We start from the raw sequence: 12,766 nt of genomic DNA, 5'->3' as shown, positions 1-12,766 counted from the left end.
CACTCAAAAGCCGTCTTTGGAGCAATAATCGTTGTGTCTAAATGTGCCCATCTTTCAGTTTTCTGCCAAACGACGGTTTTCAGTTCTGCTTGAAAACCATCCTTCCACAGAACAGTTGATAAGCAGGACCGCATGCTGAGTTCTGCCTTGGGAGAGCTGATTACAGCTCATAACATTGTATTAGCTGTCAGCCCCCCCAGTAGAACAGCTGATAAGCAGGACTGCACATTGTGTCTGCTGTCCATGGTGCTGAATTCTCCATGGGGAGCCTGTCGCTGAACAATGGAGCTAATTACAGAGCTCAGACCTCCTGCTGAGTTCTGCAACAGCTCTCAGAAGCTGCATGCAAATGAAGCTAATAAAATACTAATAGCAATTAGTGCCTATTAGTACTTTATGCAAAACTACCACTGATTTTTCAATCTTTTGAAAGATATCTGTGTGTGTGTAAATGGCCCTTAACTTAGGATCAGTACAGGATAAAGGCTGATTTAGACAACAATTTTCACTCAAAAATTGCTCACAGCAGTCTTTTGAGCGATAATCGTTGTGTCTAACTGCACTGACATTGTGCAGTTTTCTTTAAGGAATTGCTGATCGTTCTCTTTCAGCATGCTGAAACAGAACAATCAGCCTTATCAGGAATTCACAGCGGGATACAGCTGATACTGTTGTTTCAGCTGCATCCCACTCCCTGAACACAGTCCGGGAATGAAGAACACAGCGCTCCAGCTGTGTTCTGCATACCCCATTCGAAGCGATTAGCTGTATACCAGCTGGGCGCTCCGAGCAGAGAACAGCTGGATGCAGAAGAAAAGCGCCCCGCTTGTCTTCTGCATACCTCACTCGGAGCGCTCACCTGTATACCAGCTGGGCGCTCCGAGCAGAGAACAGCTGGATGCAGAAGACAAGCGGCCGTACTTGTCTTCTGCATACCCCGCTCAGCTGTATACCAGGAATTCACAGCAGGATACAGCTGATACTATTGTTTTAGCTGTATCCTGCTCCATGAAGACAGGCGGGGTATGAAGAACATAGCCCTTGAGCTTGTCTTCTGCATACCCCATTCGGAGCTCTCAGCTGTATACCAGCTGTGCGCTCCGAGCAGAGAACAGCTAGATGCAGAAGAAAAGCGGCCCCGCTTGTCTTCTGCATACCCCGCTGGGAGCACTCAGCTGTATAACAGCTGGGCACTCTGAGCAGAGAACAGCTGGATGCGAAGACAAGTGGCCCCGCTTGTCTTCTGCATACCTGACTGGGAGCGCTCAGCTGTATATCAGCTGGGTGCTCTGAGCAGAGAACAGCTGGATGAAGAAGACAAGCAGCCCTGCTTGTCTTCTGTATACCCCGCTCGGAGTGCAAAGTGATCGCTCAACGTTTGAGCGATCACCTTGCACTGTAAAGGCACACAACAATTATTACTCAAAAGTCGCTCAAAAGACATCTTTTAAGCGATAATCGTTGTGTCTAAACGAGGCTTAAGTAATGTATGTACACAGTAACTCCACCAGCAGAATAGTGAGTGCAGCACCAGAGTATAATACAGGATGTAACTCAGGATCAGTACAGGATAAGTAATGTATGTACACAGTGACCCCTCCAGCAGAATAGTGAGTGCAGCTCTGGAGGATAATACAGCATGTAACTCAGGATCAGTACAGGATAAGTAATGTATGTACACAGTGATACATAAAAGAAAAAGGAAGAAAATGGAAAGGCTTCAGTTTGCCTCCTTTCCGTTCGCTTTCTTTTTTTTGGATGGGAAAATAGCGCAGTCTTCAGCGTTATTTTTCTGTCCAAAAAAGAACTGAAAGCTTTCAGTTTGCTCTGCATTTTTATAAAACCCCAGTGAAATCAATGGGGAAAAAAACGGATCAGTTTTATTTCAGTTTATCTACTCCAAAAATGGAGCAGAGAGCAGCTCTAATGCAGGTGTGAAAGCATTGACATAAAACAAAACCTTTCAGCCCTTAGTGATGTGTCCTGTTTTGGTCCTAAGAACGCAACAATTTTTTAAAAATTTAACTCCATTATTTAAAAGCCATAACTTTTTAATTTTGCCATCGACATGGTGTATGAGGGCTTGTTTTTGTGTGGCGAGCTGTAGCTTTTATTGTTAAAATGTTTAGGGTACATATATTGTATTGTATGACTTTTTTGGGGGAGGGCAGATAGAAAAAAAACACTTCCATTCAGCCATTGTCTTGCTTTTATTTTGCAGTGTAATCATGCAGCATAGATAACATTATACATTTTTTCCTATGGGTTCCTTTTGCACAAGAAAAATCCTTTTTTGTAAGTTATTTATTTTTTGCATCGCTACATTTAAAGTACCATCACTTTTATTTTACATGCTGTGATCAACATTTACCGCGGCATCTAACAGGTTAAAAGTGGAAGGTTAACCATCAGTCATAGCCGCCTCCCACTGCGGATCCATAAAGTGTAAATGTACGTCCATTCACGAGAACTGCTTCCTAACCAGGACGTACAATTATACTCTGGGACAGGAAGGGGTTAAATTCCCCAGTTCTTAGCGGTTTCTAACATTTTCCTTGGAATTGCATGATCTTTTGTGGTCAGCTGCTCCTGATTGCACGTTTTTCAGAGGGGTTGGATTTTTTATGGCTATATCTATTATTTTCTCTTCGATACACAGTGTCTGAAATCGACCCTTTCTTTTCTTATGGGCATGTTTCCATGTAGAGGAAAAAATAAAAGGTAATAAAAGTAAAAAAAAACCTCCCTTTTCCCATATTGATAATAAAAATCAAAACAAAAGCATTTTTGGTATTCCTGCATCTGTAAAAGTCAGATCTGTTAAAGTAATTTATCCTGCACGGTGAACGTCCTCAGAGAAAAAAAAAAACACAACGCCAGAATTGTGCTTTATTGGTCACCCTGTGTCCAAGAAAACATTTGACAAAAAGCGATCAAAAAGTCATATGTACACCAAGAAGGCACCAATAGAAAATACAGGACATCTCGCAAAAAACAAGCCCTCACGGAACTATGTCAATGGAAAAATTTTCAAAAGTTATGGCGGTCAGAAGATGGCAGCACAAAATAATTTTTCTTTTTTCCAAATATATATTTTTTTCATTTTAATTTAATTAGTACAGCAAAAAAAAAAAACTATATAAATTTGATATTGCAGTAATCGTACTGGCAAACAGAATAAAGTTATCCAGTCATTTTTGACGCAGTGCCTACATCATAAAAACTAAACACCCTACCTCCCAAAGATGGCAAAATTGTGTGGGTTTTTTTCCATTGCACTCCACTTAAATTTTTTTAAGTTTCTCAGTACGTAATATGGTACATTAAATAGTACCACTGAAAAATAAAAGTTGTCCTGCAAAAAACAACAAGCCCTCAGACAAATTGGATAAATAAAATAGTTATGATTTCTCGAAAGTGGGGAGGAGAAACAGCAAAAAAAGGGCAGCATCGTTAATGGGGTAAAGTGCCCTTGTCATAATAAAGGACATTAAGAGATTTTTGTAAAGGGTTAACCTGTATGCTGCAGCTGGCGTCTCATTTATACAGAACTACAAATAACTCAATCAGTAGCACATACTGTACATTAGTGACTAATGACGAGTGACGGTCGCCATGTAACGGATTTATTCCGTAGCCATGTGCACGAATACAGAAAGATTCCTGGCAATGTAGTCAATGTAATAATATACTACCTGTGTTATCCATGTGTATATATAGTACTCCGAGGGATGCAGGTTACAGTCCACTGCTATATGGTATGCTGGGAGTTGTAGTTTCTTATCACACTCCTGAGCTGTAGTTCATGGAACAAGTTTGTAGCTTAGATCCAGACACAATGTAACACTGCCTGGTCACTACATGTTGCACCATCCATATAAATGAGATTAGTACGAGGAAGTTGGTAGGGAAATTCATCATTTTTCCACACCCACGTTGCTGGCTCCAACTAAGCTAAGGTACATGTCCTTTCTGTGGAATCCACCTATATGCTTTATTACCACACACTACAAAGAACCCATCAGAAATCTTGATGTGTTTCTCATGTGTGGTGGACGAGTGCAGACTTTTGTGGGAGATAGCGGGGAATTAGATAGTTGTCAACGGTGGCTCTTCCGCCCCCCCCCACACCCCCGGTAATGTCTAACTGCAGCCTGGCTTAGCTGCCTACAGTGGCAAACTTAATTAGAACAAGTAATGAACATAGAGATTTGAATGTTCATGTGACGTCAGAACCTTTTTGTGAAGTGTTCTGGTAACATTGAAATAAAGACCAGACCAACTTTGATGAAGAATACCGAAGGTACACAGTTTACTAATTTTCTTCACATAAACGCAACAGTTCAAACATAATGCAGCATATAACACAAACTTCTCAGGTATAGTTTTCCACCAACAATCTTTTCTCAACTCTTTTTATACGGAGGAACGGGATCGCTAAACTACAATAAGTATTTGTTGTAACTAGAGATTAGTTGAGGGAGGATAGTAGGAATAAGGTTGGTTCTCCCGTGAATGCTTGCTTCTGCTATCCTGGGGTTAGATGAACTCACATCTGATAATGGACGATTTCCTCTGAACTTCAAGTGGTCTGCCCTGTCTAGAACTTATTCTCTAGCAGGGATGAAAAAGACACCCTTCACCCTGGCCTCCAAACATTGACCAAAAATTCCTGAAGCTCAACTCCTCCTGACCTGAGCCAGGCTTGCTTAGGCTTTACTCTCCAACTCCAGTCTCTCTGACTGACTCACTGACTCCACCCACACACATACACTGACTCTTCTAATTCAACCTCCAGCCAATCCCAAGCTATGGGGTGATCTATCTATAAACTCTCAGAATTGCTTGAAATGACATAACAAGACGCACAAGATTAGGATACGTTCTGCAGTCACTCCAAGTTAGGCTACGCAGACATCAGCCATTGAACTGACATTGACCCAGACGCGGCCAATACACATACCAACACACAGTCTACCACATTTAATGACACAAACACATATACACCACAGCAGATAGATATTATAGTGCTGTGGGGTCCCTACTCTGGGACACTACACATGCATTAAGGTATCTGCAATATAGCCTAACTAGTTGATAATACCCGGCTTCGCCCAAGTTATTTTGATACAGGTGTTTACATATTGTTCGCACCTAAACTTTTATGAAGTCGTGGTTACTTTAAAAGAATCTAGGAATTAAATATAAATACACATAGAGGAGGGTTAGATTCTCCTCAGGCGGCATGTACCGATGTCCCTCTGCAGAATGTGCCACACCTCTCACTCTGCTCACTTTTTACCCTTGAAGGTAAAACCCCTTTTATTCAAATTTAACCCCAGACTTGAGATTACAGCCCTATCTTAGCCTTAAAAATATGTTCCATCCCTGCAGTTCATGGCCGTTTTCATATGTACTTTAAAGCCTTTCAGTAAATACACAGAGGTCAGTTAGATTGTTCTCAGTATATACACATAGAGGTGAGGTAGATTCTTCTCAGAATATGCACACAAAGGTTAGTTAGATTTTAAAGGTCAGTGCCAAATTTCACGCTTGTACAACACTGGGAAATTATATTACATAGGGGTGTGCTTACTTTTGCAATTAGCATTGAATAATCAAGTTGTGAAACCTTTACTTTTCCTATTTAGGGCCTAAAGAATGGTCATGCCAAATTTCATGTTTGTATGACATCGGAAAGTTAGAGAATTAGACTACACAGACATTACACAGGAGTGCCAATACTTTTGCACTTAGCATTGAATAATCAAGTTGTGAGCCCTTTACTTTTCATATTTAGGACCTAAAGAATGGTAATACCAAATTTCATGCTTGTACGACACTGGGAAGTTAAATTACACAGGGGTGCATTTACTTTTGCAACTAGCATTAAATAATTGAGTTGTACCCCTTTACTTTTCCTATTTAGGACCTAAAGAATGGTCATGCCAAATTTCATGTTAATGAAAAAAAAGGTTTGGTACCGTGTTAGCCAGTAGTGCAAAATGTGATTATTCCTAACAAGAAAAACCAAGCAATCTTGTAGATATGATACCTTTTATTGGCTAACAAAAATACATGATGTTATAACATCATGTAGTCCTGTTATCCATTAAAAAGGTATTATAGCTACAAGATAACGTGGTTTCTCTTGCTGGGAAGAATCATGAACTTCATGTTTGTATGGCACCAGGAAGTTAGAGAATTAGTGATGAGTCAGTGAGTGAGTCAGGGCTTTCGCCTATCTCTCTCTCTCATATATATATAACAGTATCAGGCAATAAACACCAAGAATAATCTTTACTATCAGTAAGTTTTTCGTATTAAGCTTTAGTGCTACATCTGACTGTAGGCTGACCACTTTTAGTGAGACCCTATACTCCATGTTCACCCCATCATTTACCTGCCGGGGCTCTCGCTCTTCCCCCTTGGTCTATAATAACCTCCTAATTCTCTGCACTGTGTGGCATCTCCCATTGAAAAGTTTATGGCATAATTCCAGGAAGAATTATGTAACTCTCGGAGAAGAATTGGAGGAACCTTTTTAATCACACTAGTTCCTAGGTTAGTTGCAGATTCTCCAATCTCTATCTTGAACAGAAAAACTGATCTACATCTCATCAGTTGGTATATTACCCATTTCAAGTATATTAAGGGGTTTATTACAGCCCCCTACCATCCTCATCTTTAAACTCAAAAAGTTTATTGATTCTAGTAGTTATGTTAACCTGCCACCAAGGATGCCAAGTCCATCCGGTCACAGGTAATACTGTAGCTGTTCTACTTTGCTCTTCATGCAAAGTGATAAGAGGAAGGTTCTAAAATGAGGTGCTAAACAGTTCTTGTTCTGTTAATGGGGTACGTGAAATATGGCATACTGGCTGACACAGGGGCATGAGAACATATCCAATACTCTGATAAATTTCTCATTCTAGATATAATCCCATGATACTTAATGAATGTTTTACTGCATCCTTTATCTAATGCATGCTCACTAAATCCGATTGGAACCATTACAAACAATGCAGAGAGGAGAGTAAGATACAGATAGTCCTCGACTTGCGAACATTCGAGTTACGAATTTCGCAAGATACGAACTATCTGTCCTGCACAGTATGATGTAATGCTATGGCAGTACATCATACTGTGCAGGGACCAGCCAGGCTTCTATCAAGCCTGATAGAAGCCTGTCCGGTCAGATCGCGGTTGCTAGGCAGCCGGGGGCCTTCTGAAAGGCCCTAGGGCTGTCTATGCAGAACGCCTATCAAGCTGTGCGCTGGATGGGCACTCTGCATAGGCAGCTCTGGGGCCTTTCAGAAGGCCCCCGGCTGCCTAGCAACCACACAGCGTCCCGCGATCTCATCGTGGGACGCTGTACGGGCCCCCTGAACGTCGGGTGCAGGCTGTTTCTTACAGCGGGCACCCGGCGGCAGCAGTTCTGACGAGCCGCGCCGCTCGTCAGAACTGTTAACACTTTAAATACCGATGTCAGAGCGGTATTTAAAGTGTTAACAGTTCAGACGAGCGGCGCGGCTCGTCGGAACTGCTGCCGCCGGGTGCCCGCTGTAAGAAACAGCCTGCACCCGACGTTGTATGGAGCGGGATCCACCCGCGATCCTGCTCCATACAAGCATTTGTTCGACTTGCGAACCAATCGACTTGCGAACCGGCTCCCGGAAAGGAACCTGTTCTCAAGTCGGGGACCATCTGTACTGCCTTTTGTTAAGCCCACGTGAGCCACAAATTGCATGCAATGAGATGCATGCATCCATGTTTCTTTTCCTTGCACCTTTACAGAAGTAGGAATGGTTAAGTGGACTTGGTAAGATCCTTTAGGCTGGGTTCACATAGGGCAGATTTGCCGCCGAAATTCAGTGCGGAATTTCGCTGCGGCAAATCCGCCTGTGGACGTTAAACCCCAAATTAGCCAGCCATGTGGAGCGCTGGCCACAACAGAAAAGCATGCGGCCAAGCTGCTCCAAAACCCACGGCTAAGTGCCGTGGGTTTTGCAGCTGCGCTTTCCTGGCGGACCATGTGGAGCGCTGGCCACAACAGAAAAGCATGCGGCCAAGCTGCTCCAAAACCCACGGCTAAGTGCCGTGGGTTTTGCAGCTGCGCTTTCCTGGCGGACATCTTGCAGTTTTTGGCTGCGGCAAAACCGCAAGATTTCTAGAGAGAAGACGTCCCATGTGACCCCAGCCTTACAGTGAGGCTCCAATGCCCTCATTACGCGCTTCCGTATAGTGTAGGTTAAGAGAACCTTGCAATGATGATGGATCTGGAATGGAACTGAAAACACGTTTATGAATCTGCAGCAATGTTAAAGACCCTACATAAGATGAACTGTAGATATGGAGGAGGGCTTCAACCATTAAAAATAATATCTTTATTGATTAAAATGCATACATCTAACAGGTAAACGCTGAACGCGTTTCGGCCATCTGAGGACGGAGCTCCCGCTGGAAAACAGATATTGTTTTTTCCCCTATACCAGAGGCACTGCTGATGAGGTGAACCCCTATTCATTTTTTTCATTTTTTACCTACATAAGATGTCAAGTCAGAATGCAGCATTTGAAGCTGCTGAGGGAAATTTAAGCCTGTTTTGGGAGGAACACCAAAAAGCACTTCATAAGGACTGTTTGTCTCTGCCATAGCCTTTGTAATTTTTGTCTTAAGTGTTCCATTCAAGCGTTCCACCTTACCACTACTTTGAGGGTGGTATGGTGTGTGGAATGCTTGCTCTATTCCTAGTGCTCTTGTAAGCTCTTGGCACACCTCAGATGTGAGTGTGTGCCTCTATCACTCTCAATCATCTCTGGTATTCCATATCTGCATACAACTTTTGACAGAAGTTTCTATGCAACCGTTTTTGCATTGGCCTTGGTGCAGGGCTAACTCTCTGGCCACCCTGAGAAGACATCCACACAAAAAAGAACATACTCATAGACTCCCTTTTTAGGAAGCTGAATGAAATCAATCTTCAATCGCTGAAATGGGTACAAGGGCTTTGGAGTACATTTAAGTGGGACCTTAACAGTTTTCCCAATGTTATGGCAGGGACAGATGACACACCCTTGTATAAATTTGGTGGCAGTGTAATGAAATCCTGGTGCTGCCCAAGGTTGTTTCACCAAACTCACCATTGGCTCTTTGGATTGATGTGCTGGTCCTTGTGAAAGGGCAGAGGTCATGGAGAGAAGGACTCTAGGCAAGCACAACATAGACCCCACTCTCCAGAAACCATCCACATCTAGGGACCCAGAGTATCTGGACCATTCGTCTTTCTCGTGTAGTGCCGCCTGGTCCTGCAGCTTTTTTTTTCAAAAGCTGCATATCTTCCTTTCCTAGCGCAGGCCTGGCTATGAACACATGAACAATGGACAAAGGTAGGAGTGCTGCAGCCTTAGCTGCAGGGTCTGCTTTGCGATTTCCTTTGGTTTCTGGTGACTGCTTGCTGGTGTGAGCATAAAGCCACGTGGGCTATGGACATGACAGCTCCATGCTGTCAATGCCCAGAGGTAGCTGACATGGAGTTGGTATCCTGGGCTGCGGCAATACAATCGGCACTATCCAACGGATAGCGCCAATCGCATTAAAGTGCAAAAAAGTTTTTTAAAAAAGTTAAAGATTCAGCTGCCCTCATCGATTAGATCCATGGGGCAGCTGAGATTACTCACTCCGGTCCTCCGTACTGTCCCTTGATGATTTGGTCCTCTAGGACTTGATGCCGGCCTTCTGCACATGCGCGCCAGGTGTCATTATGCCAGCCGCATGCGCAGAAGGTTGGGAGCCCCGGAAAATTTGAAATCTCCTGGCTCCTGAAGGTAGCCGGAAGGCAGATGATGTCACCAGGGACTTCGGTGACCAGTCCCCAGTCCCGTAATCGCTGTTATCCAATGGATAATGGCAATCACGGATACGTTTAAAAAAAAGTGAAAAAAAGTTAAAGTTTTGCCTCCCCTCATGGATCGGATCCACAAGGGGAGGTGAAATTACTCACCCTGGCGGCGATCTACAGCTGCCGCGGGTTTCTGCACATGCGCCGATGTGGCACACATGCACAGAGGGTGGGAGAACCCGGCAAATTTAAAATTCCCCTGCACCTGGCTGTCAAAGATAGAGATGTCACTGGTAACCGCTGTATACGGTTCGTGGTCACATGGTCACGGTGATCATAGAAAGTTAAAAAGTGTAAAAATACATTTAAAAAAGTTAACGTTTCATCTCCCCTTACAGATCGTATCTGTGAAGGGAGATGAAATGACATACCTATGGTCGCCAGATTTGTTCCCCGATGGGATCTTTATCCGCGAGCCTTACCCCAGCTTCGGTGCATGTGCCCATCAGCATAATGACAGACACATGTGCAAAAGTCAAGGATTGCCCGGGAAATTTAAAATCTCCCTGCTCCTGGCTACCAAAGGTAGCCGAGAGCCTGAAGATGTCACGAGGTGCTGTGGTATGCAGTTACTGGTCACATGATTGCCATTATCCAATGGATAATGGCGATCACATAAAAGTTAAAAAAAGGTTGAAGTTTCATCTCCCCTCACTGATGCGATCGGTGAGAAGAGATGAAACATCTTACTAGAGGCCTCCGTATTTGAACACCAATGCAATCATCCTCCATGGACCTTTCTGGTTTCTGACCATTCGCCCGCCAGAAAAATGCTGAACACATGCGTAGGAGTCGGGGAGCCCAGGAAATTTTAAATCTCCTTGCTCCCGGCGACCAACGGTCACCGAGGGTCTGGAGCAGTGACAAGTGGCCTCATTGAGCGGTTCCCGGTCACGTGATAAAAAGGTAGCGATCTACCATTAGGCCGGTCTCACATGACCAGATAGAAATTGCAGATTCTACATGCGATTGATCTGCAGTAATACGCAGATCAATCAAATGCATTGGATAGCACAATTCCGCTCAAATTAGCGGGTCGGAATTACGCAATCACTCGCAGAAAACAGAACGCAGCATGTCCTATTTTACCACAGATATTCGCAACATAGAGCCCATTGTGCTTTATGGTCACGGATATACCCACAGCCCATACGCAACTACATTTTGTACAGAATGCTGGTACTTGCATCATCGCTAAGCACCGCTGCAGGAAATATAAACAAATAAGGGTTTACAGCGTATGACCGCCTGTGGGAGTACGCAGTTATGCACAGTACAGTCGTACGCAGTGCCAAGGCCGGGCTCACAGCTGGGATCCACTGCAGTTCTCCGCAAGTGGATTCCACATACGGCTGTGTGAGACCGGCATTATTCAGATCGCTACCTGTAATATGTAATTTACCAGAAGCCCCAGGAACGCTCACCTTCTTGCAGTTCCAGGAGCAGCTTGTTGAGCGCCTTCCGTTTAAGGCCGTCGCACCTCAGCAAGCTTGCGAAGCTTCACAGAGTGCCCCTTTTTACACCCCATCCCTGTTGCTGAGGTCAAGAAATACCCACCCAAAAAAGCATGGGAGGAGGAGGGATACCCAGTTTTATTGCTCCATGTGCTCATCCCAACCAGCCTTCGTAATTACCCCTGTCTTTGGACTTACCACAGAGTTTACATTATTACTTTTATCTATGATTTAGAGAATGGCAAAAATTGGGGGGTGGGGGAATATTTTTAGGAAGTAAATTTTTTTTCTGCACAAGTGAGCAATGGGGCCTGGAATTTATTCAGTTGTGCCAAGAAATCTAATGGGTGTTCCCTCCATTATAGGCCTAGCCATATGTCCCATAGGTTGATTGGGGCTACAGTGGGTATGTTTCTGAGCACGGGACAAACAGGGTTATCCATTTTGGGGTGAAAGTCTTCATTCATGTGTGTGCTGTACCAAAGTTAGATTAGATTTACTGGTAATTCCTTTTTTGGAAAGTCTCCATGACAGCACTAGTTGAGATTATCTTCCCTTGATAGGACAGGAAGTATATCGAGAAGTTTAAAGGCTCCCCCCCTTTCCCACCTTCCTCAGTAATTTATAACTAAAAACCTGTCAGTGATAGGACTGTATACCTAACCTAAACGTATCCTCCTTATCTGGGAGAAATATAGAAAAAGAAAAACTGGAAAGAAAAAAAAACTTTTAATGGGGGGAATATATGGGTGCTGTCTTGGAGACGTCCCGAAAAAGGGATTACCGGTAAGTCTAATCTAACTTTCCCTATCGTCTCCACAACAGCACCAGTTGAGAAATACCAGAGAAAATATTTTAGGGCGGGACTATGGCAGTCAGGACCTTATGTCCGAAGGCCAAGTCCTTGTTTGCCTGAACATCTAACCTAAAATGTTTCATAAATGTGTTTGGTTTTTTCCACACTGCAGCTCTGCGTATCTGTTGCAGGGAAGCAGAAGCATGCTCTGCCCAAGAAGATGCCATTACCCTTGTGGAATGAGCCTTAAGATTCTTTGGAACTGGTTTATTTAGTACTTTATAGGCCTCAGAGATGGCTACACGATCCATCTGCCTATCGAGCCATTTGCCGCTTTCTTGCCTCTATTGCTCCTCTGAAACTTCAAAAATAAATTCTTGTCCCTTCTCCACCGACTCATAGAGGAGATATATTGCAATACTGCCCTCCCGACATCCAGGCAATGATATGCCCACTATTTTCCATTCTTAGGACAATTACAGAATGATGGGATAATTATTTCTTGAGACCTGTGAAAAAAGAAAGCTACCTTGGGGGAGAAAAGGGGGTCCAATCTGAACACTACTTTCTCACCCATATGCCTAAAAAAGGGTGACCGAATTGATAACGTCTGCA

The 12,766-nt window shown here is 43.6% G+C and overlaps 1 protein-coding gene across 1 annotated transcript in view; it reads right to left on the bottom strand.

Moving 5' to 3' along the window:
- LOC136620272 (protein SSUH2 homolog) overlaps positions 1-12,766 on the bottom strand; it is a 94,205-nt gene that overhangs the window by 29,666 nt on the left and 51,773 nt on the right. The window lies entirely within an intron of this gene.

This window comes from Eleutherodactylus coqui, chromosome 3, assembly GCF_035609145.1.
Source record: "Eleutherodactylus coqui strain aEleCoq1 chromosome 3, aEleCoq1.hap1, whole genome shotgun sequence".
NCBI classification, from domain to species: Eukaryota; Metazoa; Chordata; class Amphibia; order Anura; family Eleutherodactylidae; genus Eleutherodactylus; species Eleutherodactylus coqui.
The sequence above is the reverse complement of the archived record's forward strand: the minus strand, read 5'-3'. Positions and strand labels throughout refer to the sequence as shown.